Source organism: Balaenoptera borealis (assembly GCF_965194805.1).
Source record: "Balaenoptera borealis genome assembly, chromosome: 6".
In the NCBI taxonomy this organism is placed as follows: domain Eukaryota; kingdom Metazoa; phylum Chordata; class Mammalia; order Artiodactyla; family Balaenopteridae; genus Balaenoptera; species Balaenoptera borealis.
In genome coordinates, this window is record NC_138863.1 from 31,111,615 (window position 1) to 31,131,731 (window position 20,117).

Genomic DNA, 20,117 nt, shown 5'->3' on the forward strand with positions numbered 1-20,117 from the left:
TTCATATTAAATTTAATAATTGGAATTTATATAAGTAAATATGTTTCATTAAAGATTGTTCAGCAAATACAGTTACAAAGCTAAGTTAAATGTTAATAGCTTTTTAAATTTCTAATTAAACTTTTAACTTAAAAAAATTTAGTCATTCTTGGGGGAGTAGTGGTGGGATGAATTGGGAGATTGGGATTGACATATATACACTAATATGTATAAAATAGATACCTAATAAGAACCTGCTGTATCAAAAATAATTAGTCATTCTTAAATGCATTAAATAAAAATTGTAAACCTTATACTTACTCTTTTTATATATAAAGCATAAATGTACATGCAGTACACAAACAGATAGTATATTAAAATTTCATGTGGGGTGGTAATTAGGAAAACAATGTCTTAAAAGGCTCCTTAGGGAGACAACTGTGAATAAAAGGTTGAGAAGTACTGGGATAGAGGAATCTTAATATCATTATCTTCTCAGTGTTTATTCCTCATTCAATTGAACAATAACATGTGTAAGATTTACTCAACATTGTGATACCACTGATACTGACTTTACAAAATCACCTACTCTTTTTGAGACACAGTGCTTATAGAGGATATACACTTAATGATAAACTTTATACACATAGGTAATTTTGATTCATAGAAAATGATAGCTACAATTTCAGAGGTTGAAATATCTAAAATTATAAGTCAAATTTTAATGACCTGAATTGAATTTCCGTATAACCCAGACTTTCTAGGGCACTAAGGATGTGTTATCAATGTATTGTTTGCCTTGGTGATATAGGACTTGATGAATGATACTGCAGGAAAAAGCTTACTAAACTCAGAGAGACTCTGAAAGCCATAACACAATGAACTACAGCCATTGTTAGTGAAGGAGAACCTTGAGCAACTAAATTCCACGAGTCCTGTCTTGAAACAGTTAAAAGGTGGAAAATGTGTGGTTTGACTGTACAACCAAAACAACAATCCTTTTGAACATTAGTCTGCAGGGAATTCTCCAAAGGGTAGAAAGAATGCCCAGAGACAACCTGAAACCAAACCATCCCAGCTTTCCTTGGGAGAAGATGCTTCCATTTTCAAGCTGTTAGAAGTGTTAAGAAAGTGAAATCTTCCCATGCAATTAGTAATGGATCATTGATACACAACGCTGGTAGCTGCTTGTAGCCTGCTTTGGTCTGAGTCATTGTATAATTTCAAATTGGCATTCTCAAATAAGTGGGCTTTATTTTCATGTATTCTTATTTTAGTTTCAACATTCAAAGGGAAAAGTTAAAAGCATATACATTCACAGCAATTCCATGTATTAAAACTCTATCAAGATATCAGTTAGGTACTAATAAAATTATTAAATAGTCTTTTGCAAGATTCAGCTGCCTCTTAAATATCTTCTTAAAATCTTTGTGAAAACAGTTATTCAACAGTATCAGTCCTCACTGTATGTAGAATTCTGTAATAGAAACATTGAGGATTAAACACACACACACACACACACACACACACACACACACACACACACACACGAACTTGTCCTAGCTTTTAAGGAGCTTGAAATTTAATGGAAAAGCTAAAACATACACATACCGAAAACTATTCACAAATTGAAATAGGTGAAAATGCAGTGCAAATGATATATGTAAGTGTCGAATTGGATTTACAGTAATGGAATGGTCAATGAGGTTAATAAAAGACAACTTCCCAGAAACTGAATACTGAATGGGGTTTTCAATGAAGAGACAGTGTAAATTAGAATTGAAGAAGGAAGAAATTCTGTCATGTGTAAAAAAAAAAAAAAAAAAAAAAAATTACAGGTAAGGGTATCAGAAAGCCAACAACTGATGCAGATATGGGAAGTAGTCAGTCTTCCCTAGTAGATAGGTAGAAAAACCTTGGGAAGAAATAAGAATGGCAACATAGTTATTCAGTGCATCTAAGCCTTGGCAGTTAGAAATATTGAGGAATGAAGGAATTTTATTCTTTTGTATGGTAAGTATGAAAAAAATCGATTTTGATTATTTTATTGAGTGTACTGCTTAACTTTGTAGTTGGGATTGAAACAAAGCCCCACTCCCAAACATCTCACTCCACTTTGATATTTAATATCCATTTGTTTTGATATAATTATTATAACAGAACTCCTTGATTCCAAGCAACAAAACCTGACTCTGGCTACCTCAAACAAGAGGAAATATATTTGAAAAACATGAGTGTTCATAAAATCAAAGGGAGGCTAAGAACTGAGAATTTATGAATGGGCTGGAAATCAAGGCAAAGTGAGGAAGCAAGAGTTAAAACTGATTTTTAGAAGGAACGATCTGGTCAGGATGCAATTCTGCAATAAGCAAACACCGAACTTTTTCATCCTGGGTCACTTCAGTGAGATTAAAGTTCCAGGAGAACAGTATTACTTGAACTTTGGTCTCATTCCCACCCCTATGCTGTGCCAAGCCAGAGAGAGGGGCGATATCTAGAACCTGTCTTAGGCAATGAGTTCCAGACACCTGGATTTGCCATTCAAGCAAGACCACACACAGGGTATATCTCCTAGAGAAAATCAGGGGCCTCTTAGGGATGGGGAATGGATTTTGGTTGGCCAAATACTGAGAAATGTCCACTCTATTATCTTTGGAACTTGAGTGGAGAAATAGGAGCAGTTTATCCTAGAGTCTTTGACATTTAAAGCAGCCATTTATCAGTTCATTCAAACTCTTTATATTTATCAAGCAACTTCTTTTTCTCTAAAGGAGTTCCTAGGTGAAATAGTTCTCCAAGGAAAATAGCACACCCTTCACCACTAATAATAGAATCTGAGTATTACTAATTAAGTCCCAATTCCAATTATGGTAATGAAATGGCCAAGGGACTAAATAGCTAGAAGTCCCAATACAGTGTCATACCATGCCATGCTCCTACAGAATCTCTTAGCATGTGAGCGCTCTCTGTGAAGGTATTTTGTTATTTCTCTCTGAAGCAAACCAGGTCTCCATAGCAGTTTTTAAGTTTTTTCAGTTAATAATCTGTCTCTTTTTGACCATTGAACCCCTGGCTTCCAATGCAGTATTCCAGAACCCAAGGACAGATCTTAACAACAATTTCTAGATAGTCAATTGTATAGCATAATTTTTAGGCTAGTTTTCCCATTACATGAAGAATGACAAATATGGCTACATATGCCATTCTTTTGATATTGAATATTACTGTTATATATGTTAAAGTTTCTAAACTGTGACATCCAAACATAAGTGACAAAAGATCTATATCTGTTGCCTGAAAGCCAAGCTAACACTGAAATGTTTTCTATCACTGGAAGGGGAATAATCAATTCCATTATTATGTTTGGGATTCTTTCTTTGAAAGACAATAGTATAATGCAGCCGGAATGATTATTAATGATCCAAAGAAAGTCTAAAAATTAGACTAAACAGAGGTTGAATTTTCAACAGTAATTTTCCAGAGAATGCATAGCCCTCTTTAGAACTGAAGAATAGCCCGTTTTTGGTAATACTGAAAAATGAATAACTACAGAAGATGCATTGACTAATAATATAATTGTATGTTAATAATATAATTGTATGTATACTTGGAGAATTACTACTCTAGCTATTTTGCATTATAATTATAACCTTAAGAACCATATATTATTGGTTTGGGTTGATACATGAATCCATTCTATTAGGATGTATAGGCACAACAAGATACTCTAAGACGGAAGCTTGGTCACAAGTTTTTTCTGTAGCCCATTACTTCTGTTCCTTAATAAGACCTAATAAACCTTTGGAAGCTCTGTAGCTAAAGCATGAATAGAAACATATAGATAGATATACATGTGTAAGTGTATGTATAATATATATACACACATACATGTGTATGTTTATATATATGTTTTTTAAAACATGTATCTAGAAGTAAAATCGTGTATCAATTATCTATTGCTACAATAATGCTGTGTACTGTAATACATTATCACAGAACTCAGTGATCTAAAACAGTTTTTCACTGCCCATGAGTGCACACGTTAGCTGGGCAGTTTGGATTCTGGCTGGGTTTAGTTGTGTATGTTTGAGTAGTTATGGGTCAGGTAGGCAGATCTGCTGACCTAGGCTTTGTTCGTTCACATGTTTGGTAATTAACTGTCTATTGAGTGGTCTAAGCTGAGCCTGATTAGGACAGCTGGGCTCTTCTTCATGGGATCTTTTACCCTCTAGCAGGCTAGCCCTTGTTTTCTTAGTGGTGGGAAGTTCCAAAGGAACAAGCAGAAACGTGCAAGTCCTTTCACAGCCTAGACTTGGAACAGCACTATGTCAGTTCTGCCAAATTCTATTAAATAAAATAAGTCACAAGGCCAGCTTGGAGTCAGGGAGTAGGGAAATAAACTCCACCTTTGATGAAGGAGCTTCAAAGTCACATTGCAAAGGGGAATGATCCAAGGAGAGGAATAACTGGAGCTATTTTTTAAAAATCAATTTACCACAAAGTGTGTGTGTGTGTGTGTGTATATCTATTGTATGTGTGTATGTATATATACATACACACACCGTATACCTAAAAATCTGAGAGTTTTATAATATGATTTGGTGTTTAAGAAATTGGGATTCTAAGTCCTTTGCAGAGCAATAAAGAAAATACTGCTTTTGGACAGGAGATTTATCAAAGGCATCTTGGTCAATCTCATCTAAGTGCCATAGTTGGGTGAGGATTCCATCCAACCCAAACAGGGAGAAGAGAACTTTGCCTAACCTTGCGGTCAGTGAACTGTGGGCAGATCAACTTACCGTTCCCCTCTGTTTCTTTTTTACCTCTTTTGGGAACCTGCTTTTAGCTTTTGAATGATCTCCTGCTCCAAGAATAACAGTGATTAGAGTGGAATGGCTGAGATTGTAACTGGCCAAGTGACCAGCTGGAGCAGGTGAGGGCGGTGTAGTCTTCTACCCATGCCATGTTTCTTAGATGAAAATGTTACACTTTGAAACTGGGAATTGACCTGCATGGTCTCTCTCCTGGCTGCCCTTTTACAATGAAGACATTTGATTATTGTTCTAATATCTGCAGCTGACCCCAGCTCACTAACCCCCATCCTCCTGGTCAATGGCTGTCTCATACAGCTGGTTTGCTTAATCAAAATGCTTAACTTTTTAGTGATCCTGCACTTAATCAAAAATATTTTCCATAAAATTACATGGACTTCTTTTCAATATGCTTCTGAAAAAATTTGATTTTAATAAAATACGACTATGTGTATCATAGGTGGATGCTCTGTTTTTGGAGGTATCTACACTGTTTTTGGAATAACAGCATAAAGGTCTTCCTGTGGTATCAAATAATCTGCTAATGGATGCGATAACATTTAATTGACTTGAATGCGACAGCACTTTGATAAGCTTCAAACTTGCCAATGTTAATGACTTGAAGAACGGATCGAGATAGCTCATTTGTTGTTCCTTCATGTTAAGAAGATATCTTACTATCTTATACTAAATAAAATTTATAAATTGCTAATAAAATGAGTTAGAAATGACCGATGAGAAACTCTTTTTAAGTATTAAAATGAAACAAATATTCTTCCAGGGTTAAATTTTTCTACTGAATTTTATGTTCCAGCAGTGGTGAGGCTAGGCAGCAATCTTCAAAGATTAAAATAACATGAATTGAATAAAAAGTTATTTCCTTTTGGTTTTATAGATTACCAGAAGATCAACTAAATGAGAAACTTATGTAAATAACTGTTGGTTCCTCCCCAGGACATGGGTATTTGGGAGAAAGTTCCTTTCCCTAGAATGCTGACAAAACAGAAAATGAAAACAAATGTTGCATCTCAACTCATAAGACATAATTATTTTTCTTATTCACTATTTTGACTATCCCAGACAATTTTATTCTTCCCAAATCCGACTCTATCCCTACTCCCATTACAGTTAGCAGGATGACATTAACTTTTAATTTGCTGAGAATATTGAGGCTACCCAAGTTTAGCTCCCTTAATTTCCCCCTCCCAGGACATGAAAATCTTGGTTTGTTTTCACGTGCTTCTATTTACTGTTTCTAAGTAAGAAATGGTCTTCCTCTTTGCCAAACCCAACCCTTTAATTTCTGGTTTTAATCATAATCCCCCATCTTCTTGAGTCTCTGGGACTTTTGCTCAAACAATTACATTTTTCCTACAGTTTCTTAAAGAAATGTAAACAACGGCATTTTCCTAGAGAGAGTTTGAAAACTCTTACATTTCTAATTCCTCTTTGTATACAGTTTGTTCTCTGTTACTTACAAACATGCTCAGTTTTTCTTTATTCTTTAACAAAAACAGAACCTTGCATTCTTTTAAATCCTCTGTTGTTTTGATCCTTTTCATTTCCTGTCTGAAGTTCTGGAGTATTTTGTAGTCACCAACTCAACTTTATTACCTCCCATTCTCTCCTTAATCCAGTAATCCACCCTTCCATTGAGGCTGCTCCCTCAACCCTTTAGGAAAACTACCTCTTTCAAATAGTCAGTCACCATACAATGGTTGCTGTGGCCTCCAGTTGCTTCTGAGTTCAAGAACTATCCAGTGCCCCCAATTGCTTGTTCAGACAATTCTCTGTTTATTGGCTGCCACCAGTTCCCTTTCTTCATCTCCTAGGTCAGTAGCTTGTCTTCGTTCCTCTGCTTTCTGTATTACTATAAAACTTGTCTGAAAATCAAGTTTAATCCTTGCATATCTATTTTATCACCTCACCTAAATTGTGAAGGTCTTTAATGACACGGATGATATCTCATATGTTTTTGTTTTCTTGTTCTGCCAAACAAGAAAGTAAGCAGAGTTCTCTAGGCTGATGTCATGGTTTTTGACTAGGAGCAGTTCTATTTATTGGCTGAATGTTGATGGAAGGAATGGCTTAGCTTTAACATAAAACCAAAGCAGACATGGTAGATCTTCAAGGACGTTTATGTTTTCAAATTAAGAATTTTGTAAAGAGTTAGCACTCTGGAGTCAAACAGCCTTACTTCAAATCCCACTTCCAATATACTAACTCTAAGCTGTCTGTCAACTTTCTTCACTATTTTAAGGTTCGGTTACCTTTTTGTAAAATAGGGATAATCGTAGCATGTACTGTTGGTGTTAATGAGATTATCCTTGAAAAGCTCTTAGCACAGTGCCTGGCATATAGCGAGTATTCAATAAATGTTAGTTGTCCAGCAGGTCAGTTTTCTTATCAGTTTAGGAGTATTCATTTCAGGGTTTGGGGAAAGCCCATTTAATTGTAGTTCATTTTAAAATAATATATCACCATGAGATTTTTCTATAGATTGAGTTTGAAAAACTTTAGAATATGAAATAGCCATCATTTTTCTTATAACAGAGAATATAATTTACTTTGAGTCATACACTCACATAAAGGCTTAGGAAGATTCCTTTTTTTTTTTTCCTTTTCTCCTAAGGAAAAACAATATTGGCAAGTTTTCCAGCTTTTGTTTCCTTTCAAGACCTTTTAGATACTACAGATCAGATCTAGCTACCAGACCTGCTGCTTACTAGACCAATGACTTTGGTTGATTGATTTAAATCCTTTTTGAGGTACAAGTTCTTGTAAATGAATACAAACTAAGGAAGGAAGAAAGGAATAGCAGTCAGGTTGCTAAAATTTCAAAAAGAGTCAATTTGTGCCTCACTTTGCCTGGCATCTCAGAACATATGAATCCGTCTCAGATACCAGAATCAGCACTTTTTTTAAAAAAAGTGTTTGATTATAAGCAGTATTTAATTACACAGCTGCAAAAATCTTATGGCATTTGGTGTTGGAGAGAGACACATTAATAGATATATTTACCATCCCTTTATCTGGATTTGCTAAATCTAGTCTTGTATCCTTGTAGGTCAGGAGGTAAGCTGCACATCTAAGTATTATCTTAGCAATCAAAAGAATCAAAATCATTCCTGTGTTTAATAGATCACAGTGTAGTGTGGTATGATATTTCAGTAGGGAGGATGATATAGAAATTAAGTGGTTTTTAATGCCCCTTTAAAAATCATAGCTCAAAGGATTTTTCAAACTTGGGTGGGAGACATTCTTGTCATCGTCTAAATTTTAATTAGGAAGTATCATCCCCTACACTTTGTTATGTTTCATCTCTTTAATGAGCCTAATGTTCTGATTTTGTTTTCCTTTTCTTTCTTTAGTAAAAGAAACAGTTCTACTTAAGTTCTCCTCCAAAAAAAAAAAAAAAAATCAACATCTGTCTTTAGTGGTCTCTCTCTGTTCAGTTTTCATGTTTTCATTCTAATATTTTATTTTGCATATGAGTAAGTGCCTTTTTCATATAAAGTAGGAGGGATATAATTTCTTACTTGAAAATATTGTATCCTTTCTATGTATGATATTCACTGTTGGTTGAAGTGTATTTGTTGATTGTAAAAAAAAGAAAAAAATTAAGTGACAAAAGGAAAATGGAAATCTGAAATAATTTTGTCAAGAAAGAATACATTTCTGATTAAATTAATATTCTTTAACTGGAAGTTACATAGTATATGCCAGTTAAACAGTAGTGTTATATAATAATTTGTGATTAAAAAAAGGATCAAGAGAATAAGAAAACAAGCCACAGACTGCGAAAAAATATTTGCAAAGGACACATCTGATAAAGAACTTTCGACCGAAATATATATAAAGAACTCTTAAAAATCCACAATAAGAAAACAACCTAATTAAAAAGTGGGCCAAAGACCTTAACAGACATTTCACCAAAGAAGATACACAGATAACAAATAAACATATGAAAGGACGTTCCACATCATATATCATGAGAGAAAGGCAAATTAAAACTACATTGAGATACCACTGCACACCTATTAGAGTGGCCAAAATCTGGAACACTGAGAACACCAAATGCTGATGAGAATGTGGAGCAATAAGAACTCTCAGTCATTATTGGCGGGAATGCAAAATGGTACAGCCACTTTGGAAGACAATGTTTCTTACAAAACTAAACATACTTTTACCAAAGATCCAGCAATTGCACTCCTTGGTATTTATCCAAAGAAATTGAAAACTTAATGTCCACACAGAAACCTGCATACAGATGTTTATAACAGCTTATAATTGCCCAAACTTGGAAGCTACCAAGATGCCTTTCAGTATATGAATGGATAAATAATAAACTGTGGTACATCTAGACAGTGAAAAATTATTAAGCACTAAAAAGAGCTATCAAGCCACGAAAAAACATGGAGGAAACTCAAATGCATATTACTAAGTGAAAGAAGTCAATCCAGAAAGGCTACGTACTGTGTACTGTATGATTCCAACTGTAAAACATTCTGAAAAAGGCAAAACTATGGAGACAGTAAAAAGATCAGGGGTTGGCGAGGGGGTGGATGGATGAATAGGCAGAGCACAGAGGATTTTGAAGGCAGTGAAAATACTGTCTATGATACCATACGATGGATAAATGTACATTAGTCCAAATCCATAGAATGTAGAACACTGAGTAAACCTAATGTGAACGGTGGACTTTGGGTCATTATGATGTGTCATCTAGGTTCATCACTTGTAACAAACGTACCACTCTGGGGGGTGGGGTTGATAAGGAGAGAAGCTATGCATGTGTGGGGTTAGAAATTATAGGGGACGTTTTTGTACCTTCCCCTCACTTTTGCTGTGAACTTTAAACTGCTCTAAAGAAAGTCTTAAAAAAAAAAAAAAAAGCATGTTTATCAAAGGGAAGATAGATTAAATAAACACAAATAAAACCCATCTGGTCTTTTCCCTAAAGATCTGTGGTTAAATCTGTGCTTCTGATTTTTACATTTAGTCCACGATACCTCATTAAGGAGCTTGCACTTCGTGTTTGTCAGGTTGCTGGTACTGGTACCTTCAAGGTGGTGCAGCTATTCCTGTGCCTGGTTTCTTTGGCTCCATCTCAACCCTCTTAACGTGATTTTAGGTTAAGAATGGATTGCTCCAAGGTATCTGTAGGACCCAGTACTTGAAGTAGTTTAAATGAGTAACTGTTTTCATCATTAGAATTAATAGCATTCGTAGGGCTTTGTGTAGGTCGTGCATATCTGCCTGGAGTAAAATTACTTTCCAAGCTATAGGTAAGTGAAACTTACCCAGAAAACTCTCAAGGAAGTGTAGAATATTGGCTGATGAAAATTGTGTACGGGTTTAGGGATCTAAAGCCACAATGAATTTACAGTTATTTTTAATTGATGACACCCTGATGTATCAGAGGTTCTTTGAATTAAGAGATAAGAATATAGACAGATTGGAATATTGGTAATTGGAAATAGAGGAGGTTTAACTAATGAAGTGTAGCTTTATTAAATGTTTTGTTCATTTTATAGAAAATACTATGTAGAACTTATTCACAATTACCTTTTACTTAAAAGAAACACTGGTATTTGGAGGATTTAGATTCTTTATTTAAAAATATGTGCTGTGGGACTTCCCCGGTGGTGCAGTGGTTAAGAATCTGGCTGCCAATGCAGGGGACATGGATTCGAGCCCTGCTCTGGGAAGATCCCACATGCCACGGAGCAACTAATCCCGTGTACCACAGCTACTGAGCCCGCGTGCCACAACTACTGAAGCCCGCGTGCCTAGAGCCCGTGCTCCACAACAAGAGAAGCCACCGCGATGAGAAGCCCGCGCTCCGCAATGAAGAGTAGCCCCCGCTTGCCACAACTGGAGAAAGCCCGCACTCAGCAGCGAAGACCCAACGCAACCAAAAAAAAAAAAAGTGCTATGTTAGAAATAATGGTCGTGACTGTAAAGCCCCAAATTGCTTTTAATGTTGTGCGTGGACTACTAAACCGCAGTGCTTTATTATAAGCTATCAGAGTTCATCTTGTAGTGACTTTTGGTCCAAACCTACATTTAATAAATGGCTCTGCATTGTAAGATTTCCAGTGTAGCTTGTCAAATCTCTTTCATCTGCTCAGCACCTCACTTGGAGTCTCTTCTCTCTTTTGTTATATCTCTAATGTCATTGCCTAGAATGATAAGTGTCTGAAAAATGACATAGGTTGTAATTTGCAGTATTACCTTTGCTGTTGTAGATTACTCTCCCTTATAATTACAGCTTACACAAAAATCTGCTTGATACTTCCTTGTAATCAGAGTAATAATACCTTGTATTTATGCAGTCTTTCCTCTTGTGAGCCCGAAACACTGTTATAGGCACTCTTGTTAATTGTCATGACATTCCTATGAACAAAGCAGATGGTTGCAGAAAGGAAGGCCAAGGTGTAGCCAGGTTAAATTACTTGCCTAGGGTAAAGCCATAATCAGTGACATTGATGGGAAGGAATCCAGGTCTCCTGATTCTAGACCAGTTTTCTGTCTTCTGCATCACTTTGCCTCCAAAGTTTTTACTTGGGACATCTGTTTCCATCATTGTCATGCTGTTAATTACTTAATATCATTTTACTACAAGATTAGCTAAAGGGAACAGATACACTCTCTGAGTGTTTAAAAATATGTTTAATGCAGCATGACAGAAACAGTGACACTTCATGGGGAGGACAGGTAGAGTGGTTTTGTAGGATTTTGGTTGCTTGATGAGTATCACTAGTTTCAGAGACCCTGGGGTTCACGTTTTACCTAACTGGTGCTCCCTGAGTGATGCAGCTGCCTACAAGTTATTGGTCTAGTTTTCCTATGTGTATTAATTGAAGCAAAACATGATCAATTAGTTGATTACTGAATTATACTCAGCGAAGCGTCCACTGAATTAGCAGATGTGTCTTTTTATGCTCAATTATCCAAATGTATAGTCAGGGTTTCGAGACTTGGTAAATATATATTTAAAACCTGCTTATTAAAATGTAGATAAGATTGCAACCTATTAGCCATGCCTTTTTAAAAAAAAATTCTATTTTCCTTTCTACGTTGAGGTGTGAAACTGTAACTCTTATCTTGGATATTCCACATCCCATTACTCTGAAGTATATGGTTTGAAAGTAAAGTGGAATGGGGGGTGTGTATTTATTAGTTTGTTTTTTCAGGGGTCTTTAGTGGCAGGACCAAAATCTTGAAGGATATATCCATCAAAGTTTTCCCATGATGTTTGTGTCTAACAGATATGACTCATTGATTTAATAATAGGAAGAACTGATTTAATTGTTCTGACCACAGATTTATTGACAATGAAGTATAATTTGGTGACCAGTAGATCTTATTATTTTTACCCTCTTGCCCATGTTTAGAAAGCCTCATTTGTTATGTGATACTTGATTATAGCTCAATAATCAGACTTCTATTAGTCACTTTTATCCCATGGTTTCACTTTTTTTTGTCTACATTCACTATTTTTCATACTTATTTTCCTCATATATATATATATATATATATGTATTTTTAACTTTCTTTGTCCTGTTCACAAGATCACCATATCTATTGGTGTTAGTTTTCTGAGAATATGTTAAGAATATATTTAAAAAATTCAGACTCAGCTTTCTCTCTCTGTTCTTTCAACAAGTAGATTTATTTTTTTATTTTTGTAGAGTATATCATGTGTAACTGATGTATATTCTTTAGAAATAAGCTGCTTCCCCAGACACAGGCCATATCATTTAAACCGTAGTGTCTGTTAATACCTTGAGTGTCTGCAATTTGAACAGAGCTTCTAGTTTCTCTGGTTTAAAACATCACTTTTAAATAACAGCATTGCTATAGTTTTCATGATTCCGTGATTACTGGTTATAAAATACTAGCTGTTTGTAGGCTATTACGAGGTTTACAAAATTCACAGAAAGAGCAATTAAAAACAAATTTCAAAGTATTTAATATTGAGTATACACTGTATACTAGATTCTGGGAAGGCCCTAAGTGTAGCTTTTCTTTTCTAAATAGAAAGTAGAATTTTGCTCAAAATACTCTTTGGGACTGATTACAGATATTCTGTCTTGCTGCTCTGTTTCCCGAGTGCTCCAGGACTAATGGACTGCCTGCTTTTTGACTGTTCAGCCTCAAGTCCCGGAACAGAGCTTCACTCCAGGGCCCATAAGAGCCGTGTGCGCCCTGCTTCATTCTCTGAGTTCCTCACCTAATGCTCTTCCTGGGCCACGTGCCATATGGTCCAAGAGTCATCAGTGCACACAGCTGGTGACTTCTCTGCTTATTAGTAGCAGTTGCGTCTGAGTAAGATGGATTCTTCAGTTTTCTCTTCCTCCATGGTTTCAAAACAATGCATTGCTTATAAATAAATTGCTAAAGGTAAAGCTTTGTAGATTATCTATTAAAATATTAGATTACCATCTTTCTCCCTTCTCATGTGCTTTGGATTGTCTACCCTGGCATTCATTGTTTTCTTTTTTCTCTTGCTTTTTAAAATATTACACTAGTTACTAAGAACTCACATGGTGGCAAACATTGCCCACCTTATTGAATCCTAATAACAATTTCATTGAAAAATTATTTTATTGTCCTAATTTTACAGAGGAGGAAGCAGAGGTTTAGACCTCTTAGAAATGGGCCAAATTGTAAAAGCTAGTGTGATGTAGAGCCAGGATTTGAACTGAGGATTCTCTAACTTCACATCCCAAATTCCTAACCACTGACATAAACTGTTTACTCTTTGCTTTGGTGTGAGTTTAGGGGATATACATATGTTTCATTTAAATAGTGACATGAGGCTTTATCAGAGAGGTAAATAGGTTACAGTGGTGACTCTTTAAAACTGTCATATTGGGTATACTTATAGTTTGATAGATCAAAGAAAGAGTGAAAAGTACAGAAACTGATGAAAAAACACAGGAATTTAGTGTCTGAGAAAGGTAGGTTATTTGTAAGTAAAAATAATAGCTAATATGTATTTTGCACTTAAAAGATGATAGGTATTATAATAATAGTTACATTCAGTCATGAGTGGTCAAAAGGATTAGGTGGTATTATCACCAATTTACAGACAAGGAAGTGAACACACACAGTGCTTGAGTATAACTTGCACAAGGTCATGTAAACTAAAACTCTCTGGGGTCCCCAATACCTTTTTGGTGTGTAGAGGGAACCTCTGCCACAGATGATATCAGGACCAGGGAAAGAGAGACTGACTTGCTTGCCTGACTCTTCACTGAACGTATTTAATTTTTAAGATTTGCTGTTTTCTCCCCTTTTGACTATTTCCACATGCTGACTCTTTACCACCTCTTTTATTTTTATAAACAGATATATTTTCATCACTGTTGCCCTTCCCCATCCATTCAGCAGGCCTCAGGATCCTTGACTGGTACTTGACTGTAGTTTCTTGGATCTCTTTTTTCGAGAGACTGCAAATGCGCATTTGCATTTTCTTCTTTGTTAACTTAATGATTGTTTAGCTCTTGGCGGTGGTTGCTGGTGTGTGACATTCTGCCATGTGTTGGGATACCCCAGGTTTAACTAGCTTCATAGAAGACTGTGTAAGCTTTTCAGTGCCATTGCCCAAGATGTTATTAACAAAAAGGTAGGTATGAATGTTTCTAGACCTTGATTTGAAATACACCATCATTGTCACTTCCTGAATATGCCTTCCTGATAAGTATGTGTCAGTGGCTGCAGAGCTGCTGTGGGACCAGCAGATTCTTCCTTAGCCAGTGGTACACGTGCCTCCCCTTTAGCTGTTACCAGCTGTAACAGTCTGCTCGGCCTGTGTCTGTTAATTGTCCCTTTATTTGTTTTCATGACTCTGAGTATATAGGCACTTTCATAAATTTAAAATCCTGGGTCCCCAAATATTTAAATTCTAGTTATCCTTTGTAATTATAAAATAGAACAATTTCAATTTTAAGAGACTTCCATTTATGGAATCTGCCCCATTGCAAAGGTAGCTTAGTTAAAAAATTCTATGTTGTAGTCAAAATTAGAAAGGGTGGAGAAATTCTTGTAATAGAGACACGTGAGAAAAACTCCATGTGTGAGTTCCGGGCTAGCCCTCAGGTTTTATATCTGCAGTTATCATTGCTGTCTGCCAGGAGAAGGTGAAAATGATGCCTGATACCTTTTAGAGTCTTGTTCATTTTCTGTCTGTCTGTCTGGATATCTAGATTTTTTTTAAATAAACTTTTAACTTAGAAATATTAAATAAATCATCGTGCTCTCCCTTAATCTGAATGTCACTTTTCAGCAAAACAGTAACACATCAAAGAGCTTTCCCTGCACTTAGAATGAAATCCACAGTCTTTTATCGAGTCTCCCGTGGGCCAGGAAGGCCAGGCCTCTCCAGCCACTTTCTGCACCACTTTCCTCTTGTTTACTGCATTCCAGCGGCACTGACTTTGTCACTGCTTTTCCTACATGCCAAGACCTCTCTTGTCCTAAGGGCTATTGCACATGCTATTTCCTCTGCCTGGAATTCTCCCCCTAGCACACTCTTGCTTTTCCAACCCCCCATCATCTGTTAGCTCTCAGTTTAAATATGCCTGCTTCAGAGAGGCCTTTCTTGACTAATTCCCCCAGCTCCTCAGTCTTGTTAATCAATCTCATAACTCCTTACGTGTTTCCTTTGCAGAACTTATAAAATTTTATAATTATATTTTTATCTCATGCCTCTCTCGTTTGCTAGACTAGTGCTTCTCAACCATGGCTGTGCATGAAGTATCCTGGGGGGAAAGTTTAAAACCCGCCATTGCTCAGATGTCATCCTAGACAAATTGAAGCAGAGGCTGGACGCTGATCATCAGTATATTTCAAACATTCTTCACATGATTCTAATGTGCAACCAGGGTTGAGAACCGCTGGGCCCGATCATAAGCAACAGAAAGGCAAAGATGATGTCTGCTGACCAGTGGGTATACCCACTGCCTAGCACAGTGCCTTCATACAAAGAGCTCATACATGGTCCATAATGTGTGAATAAGGCCCGGCCAAATTAGTTATAACCCCCATTAACCCAAATAAAATGAAAAATGGATGATATATTGTTTCCAAAAGGGGTGATGTTGTCCTTCAGAGGAAGTGTTGAACTGTAGAATAGATCAGTAGAAGGCAAGTGGTAAATTTAGGACAATATGTTACAGAAGTCTTTTATTCAGTATGTCTATGCTTAAATAAACCAACAAAGTAACAGAGTAATCAAGAGATTATGCTGTAAAAATAAATGTCATGTTCTACTCTGATATTTAAAAATTAACCCTTGTGATACGTACATCATTTCATAAATTAAAATAATCTATTTTATAACAAGATCTCATCATTATATTTGTCACTCAAAAAGCCGCTGAAATCTGAGGCAAAGAATATTGCATTCTAATAGTACTTTATCACTTAAAGGCCCTTAATATATGCTTAGGAAATGAAAAGAGGTATTATAATGCCAGTATTTTCTGTATCTGCAATTTAAGTGAGTTTTACAAGCAGGGCCTTGTAGTTTATTGTAAATCATTGATAAAGTATTTATTTCTTCAGCGAAACTTCATCACTTATCAGAAATTTATAATAAAAGCTGTTTCCTATTTATTTTCACGCCATGCTTTCTCAGTCGGCATGTTTTTCTCAGGCCATTGACTGTCCCCAGGTGTACATAAATTTATCATTATCCCTGTGGTTTTCTGGCATTATCTCCTGATAATAGCGTGCCTGCTATTTTACCTTAGAAACAAATTTGTAAGTTGAAGTATTATAATTTTTTTCTCCTGAAATAGGAAAGACAAGCATTGCTTTTACACTGATCCTTTTAGAAAAATATTCATAGGAGAGCGTATCATGCTCTGTGGGGAGCTTACCAGGCACTTTGGGTGTTTTTTATTCATATTATAATATCCTCAGAAGGTAATGTAGGAAGATTTATGCTTATGGAAAGGAGTTCAGAAGTGTTAGTGACTTGTACAGCTTAATCATCAGGCGAGTTGTAGGACAAAGAACTCTGGCTCTTTTCTCAAACACATTTCATCTTCATCTAAAATACAGTCCCTCGTTTCCACCTTAAGTGTGATACTGTCCTAGTGGCATGATTGTGATCCAGGAGTTAAAACGTCAAATCAAAAAGTAGTGACACATGTACACACTGCTATATGTGAAATAGATAACCAACAAGGACCTGCCACATAGCACAGGGAACTCTGCTCAATATTCTGCAATAACCTAAATGGGAAAAGAATTTGAAAAAGAATAGATACTTGTATATGTATAACAGAATCACTTTGCTGTGCACTGAAACTAACACAACATTGTTAATCAACTATACTCCAATATAAAAGAAAAATTAAAAGAAAAAAGCAGTGACAGTTCTCTCAGACATACTGGGGTCTCCAGTTTGCAGAGTGATAGTTAAGTGACTGCAGAAGTACAGTTGGTTTAATTTTTTTTAGTTATGTAACTTGAGTGTTTTTCCACTCATTTGTTTTATCTACAAATTTTGTGTCTAGAATTGGTTCCATCATTCCTATACGTGAATATCACACAAATAAAATTATAGTTGAGGCAATTCTGTGATATGTAGGGGAAATAATGAGTACACCTAATTGAAAGTACCACTTAGGAGCTTGGGAACAGTTCCCTGGCTATAGACATGAACGGGTGGGACAGTTCTGCGGGTGGGTCTGTTGTCCCCGTGGTTTTGAGTACAGCTTGGAAACTGGACATTAGGCCTGAGTTGCTGAGAATGAGCAGTTGATGTCCCAGTAACAACAACACATATGCTGGGAGTAGCTGCTACATTCAAAGTGTGGGCCTCAATTTTTGCAGGACCACTAGTATCGATAAGAGAGTGACCCCAGCCTTAAGTTGTTTATAATTTATTAGGAGCACAGAGAAAAAATAACTATAGTGCACGGAAGAGTGGAAGAGCTATGAAAGGTGTGTTGCAAACAAATTAATCATCTCAAAGTTAGTTGATTGAGTAGCAGATGCTCAGTGTCATATGTTCTATTCAATTAGCATGGCAGAGTTGAAAACTAATGTCTTCATCACTGATAAATGTTGGGGTTTGTTAAGTATTTATTTCCATGGCCAGCTTTAGCCATGACATTTTTGTTTTATGTCATAACCTTGAGAGCTATATACAATGTTCTGTTTTATAGGAGTTAACAATAAAATTCATCCAGTTGTATGCATGAAAAAGACTTCAATAGCATACATTTCAAAGAACGCAAAATATTTTTTAGGCTTTGTTCCATTGCTAAATGGATGAAATCGCTCTGTCTTGGAAGTTCTAAGGCTATAATCTATTAGGATGGTAATTAATGCCCTGAAAACATATCTAACAACATAGCTATCAGTGACATGAAAGAGTTAATGAACAAAAGCTGGTGAAATTTTGTTTTGCTTTCCCCTCTTAGACTTCTAGCAGGACAAGATTTATTACTTCTGCACCTTTCCTATGGAAATCAGGTTTTCTAAATGGGTAAATTAAAGCTCATTGTGAATTGCTCAAGGTAATATTGGCGTTCTTTGTGCTGCAGGGTTTCCAATGTGTGGGGTCTTTTAACCTTTGGTTCCATTTAAAGGAAATTTTCCTGAAAGATTTATTTTCCCTTTGATGGCATTTTTAGATGCTGTACATGATGAGCAGAGAGTGCAGAGTGGTAAAGGGATAATTTGGGTTTTTATAAACTGAATTTCACTTGGTTTTTTAGAGCTCTCATTATTGCAACATTCTGAGTATATATTTTTAAAGAAATATACCCTTGTATATGTTCTAAATGTCAAGCGGAGCTACTGGACTGTTTGGTCTAAAGGGAAGTACAATACAGAACTTGAACATAGCCATTCCTAAATGTGTATCTATGTTGGTTTTATATAATTTTGATTCAAGGAATGTTCCGCTGTTTAGATTTTTTGATGTTTATTTCAGGTAACATTCAAATCTGAAATGAAAAAATCTGAGTTGTAGTTATGTAGTACTTACCATTTTGTACAGCTGGACTAAGTTGGATTTTTTAATACGTAAATCGGTCTTCTGTAGGATATAATCAGCAAAGCAGGATACGTGTTACAAACCAATTACTAAAATGAAAGGATTTTTTTGCTGTTGGTTGCAGTTAAAATTGGCCATCTCTGGAAATGTAACTTTTCTTTTCCCTGTTTTTATAGTAACGCTGCATTAAGATGTCAGGTCAGAATATTTTTTTCTTTCTCTCTCTGTTTTGATATTTCATTTGAGAACCAATATTTCAAAAAATGTAGTGATTTAGTACAAATTCCTTAGTTCCAGTCAGATAAATAAACCTTACCAGATTCTGTGAACTGATTTATTGATAGGACTCTGAGGGATCACAGCCTTTTTGAGAACATTTGAAACATTTCTGAATTCTGAATTTTATTGAAGTTGTTCTCGAGAGGAGCGGAGTGGGAGAAAAGCCCTCTTCTGTTTCCGCAGACTTAGACATCTTAACAGAGCTTTAATTTTCTTTTTTAAAGGTCAATATTGAAAAAAAACAAGACAAAACACCTAAGACAAGTGGTCATACAAACACTGTGCTGGTCACCAGTGACTGCTGTTAGGAACAGTCTTCTGTGTCCAATTTCCTATGATCTGTGGTAATGACATTTAAGACCGGCACAAATATTTGGAAAATATATGTAGAAAAATACATGGAAAAATCTCCAAACTTCTTTTTACACAATGAATTTAACTTCTTTGCAGTCTTAAGTTTATTATCTTTTTGTTAAAGAAAAGATTAAGAAAATTTACATTTTGTGTAAATGTACCTCTTTTAAATTTAAAAATTATCTTTGACTTTTTTTTTTTTTTGTAAATAAACACATCTGTTTGGAGATCATCACAGATCCAAACAGTTTCTCTCCCAAAAGGAAGGTGGCTTGAGGGACCCCATATGCGATCCACCCCAGTGGATCTTCCTGTGACCAGTGAGGAGAAAGTTACAGGGTAGAGGCAGGCAGGCGGCTACGCAAGAGAATCCAAGATGCTGCCATGAGCTCTTGATTTTTGTCTTCTCTCTTGGAACTGTCAGTGGTACCAGAGTTAACCTAGGGAGTTGATTTAGTGTCCTTTCACCAGCGGGATGCTCTGGTCTAACACTGCTCCTTCCCCAGTGGTGACGTGTGCCCGGTTTTTAGATCCTACTGACTGCTGACGGTGGAGGTAAATGATTTGTGCCGTGAGAAAACAAGCACTAACGTTTCTTCAGGTACCCAATTTGGAATGTATTTTATTTTATTGGACTCCATATTAATAGAAGTGTTTGAGGGATCAAA

The 20,117-nt window shown here is 36.0% G+C and overlaps 1 protein-coding gene and 1 long non-coding RNA gene across 4 annotated transcripts in view; one reads left to right on the forward strand and one right to left on the reverse strand.

The window, feature by feature from the left end:
• Window positions 1–20,117, forward strand: part of PARD3B (par-3 family cell polarity regulator beta) — a 1,037,301-nt gene that overhangs the window by 349,367 nt on the left and 667,817 nt on the right. The window lies entirely within an intron of this gene.
• LOC309631137 lies at window positions 1,797–16,239 on the reverse strand. Its single transcript, XR_014246088.1, has 2 exons — window positions 13,551–16,239; window positions 1,797–13,472 (listed from the first exon to the last, which is right to left on the reverse strand). It is a non-coding gene; the product is annotated as an uncharacterized lncRNA (long non-coding RNA).